Below are 2,002 nucleotides of genomic sequence, written 5' to 3'. Positions count from 1 at the left end.
ACTTATTTAGAAAAACTTGAGAGTATTGAGTGCTAGGCTGATGCGGACGATCGCACGAGCACTCACACCCTCGTTTAATATTACGTAAATAAGAGAGAAAAGTATTGAACACTAGGACGATGCGAACGATCACACGAGTGTTCAACCTTTAAACGTATTTTTGAAATTCTTTTTATTTAAGAAAAGAAAAGGTTTTTAGCACAAGGACGACGCGAGCGGCCACACGTGTGCTTAACCTTCAAAACGTATTTCCTTTGTAAATTTATTTAAGGAAGAAGAAAAAGGTTTTTAGCACAAGGACGACGCGAGCGGTCACACGTGTGCTTAAACCTTTAAAACATATTTTTGTAAATTTATTTAAGAAAAGAAGAAGAGGTTTTTAGCACAAGGACGACGCGAGCGGTCACACGTGTGCTTAAACCTTTAAAACGTATTTTTGAAATTTTATTTAAGAAAAGAAGAAAAGGTTTTTAGCACAAGGACGACGCGAGCGGTCACACGTGCGCTTTAAACCTTTAAAACTTTTCTTATAAATTCTTTTTATTTAAACTATCAATATTGTATTATTAAATATATATTTAGGATAAGTGAATGTCTAAAATAAATAAATAGAATAAAATAAGACAATAAAGAAAGATAAATAAACAAAAAAAAGAAATGGGAAAGGCTGGACGAACGTTGGGGACAGTATTCAGAATGACGAGCGTTCGTTGGGGAGAGGACGAACGTTGGGAAATTAAGGCTGAGTAACGAGCGTTCTTTGGTTCGGAAACGAACGCTCGTTCGTTTGGAGAGAGGACGAACGTTGGGAAATTAAGGCTGAGTAACGAGCGTTCTTTGGTTCGCAAACGAACGCTCGTTCGTTTGGAGAGAGGACGAACGTTGGGAAATTAAGGTTGAGTAACGAGCGTTCTTTGGTTCGGAAACGAACGCTCGTTCGTTTGGAGAGAGGACGAACGTTGGGAAATTAAGGTTGAGTAACGAGCGTTCTTTGGTTCGGAAACGAACGCTCGTTCGTTTGGATAACGAGCGCTCTTCAGGGAGAAGATTTGAACGAACGGTCAAGAATGCTTAAGGTAACGAGCGTTCGCTAGTTTGGATAACGAGCGTTCGCTAGTTTGGATAACGAGCGCTCGTTGGTGAGAAGGTTGAGCGAACGGTCAAAAAGTCTTAAGGATAACGAGCGTTCGCTCGTTTGGATAACGAGCGTTCGCTCGTTTGGATAACGAGCGCTCGTTCGTTTGGAATGTTGAACGAACGGTCGAAAAGTCTTAAGGATAACGAGCGTTCGCTCGTTTGGATAACGAGCGTTCGCTTGTTTGGATAACGAGCGCTCGTTCGTTTGGATAACGAGCGCTCGTTGGTGAGAAGGTTGAGCGAACGGACGTTTTGAATGAAAGCAAAATAACGAACGCTTGGAACGAAAGCAAAATAACGAGCGCTCATTGGTAAAGATAGTGAACGGACGTTCAAAAATGCAAGCTTAAGGACGAACGCTCGTTGTATGAAAAGAGGAACGGACGTTCAAAAATTGAAGCTTAAGAACGAACGTTCGTTATTGAAATGGCGAACGGACGTTCAAAAATGGATGCTTAAGGACGAACGTTCGTTATTGTCATGACGAACGGACGTTCAAATGTGGAAGCTTAAGGACGAACGGTCGTTCGTTTGTATAACGAACGCTCGTTAGGTAGAAGCTGACCGAACGGTCAGAAAAAGCTTAAGTTTTAACGAACGCTCGTTTGTTTGGATAACGAGCGTTCGTTGTGGGGGAATGGTGAACGGACGCCAACTAACGAGCGCCCCACAAAAGGCCCAATGCACCAGACGTACGCCCATTTCTGGGCTTGGCCCAGTCCAATGCTTTCTAACCTAGAATTTTCTAGGGGTTCAGGAGGTTCATCCTCATTCTCCATTCCCCAGCTCGCGTCTTCTCTGACCCAAGGTCCCAAGCTCTGCACCATGAACTCACCACCACCTCTGCCATATCCGGCCACCGTCA

Source organism: Vigna umbellata, chromosome 9 (genome assembly GCF_029865625.1).
Source record: "Vigna umbellata cultivar VRB3 chromosome 9, Vumbellata_1.0, whole genome shotgun sequence".
Taxonomy (NCBI): Eukaryota; Viridiplantae; Streptophyta; class Magnoliopsida; order Fabales; family Fabaceae; genus Vigna; species Vigna umbellata.
This window is presented reverse-complemented; position numbering follows the sequence as displayed.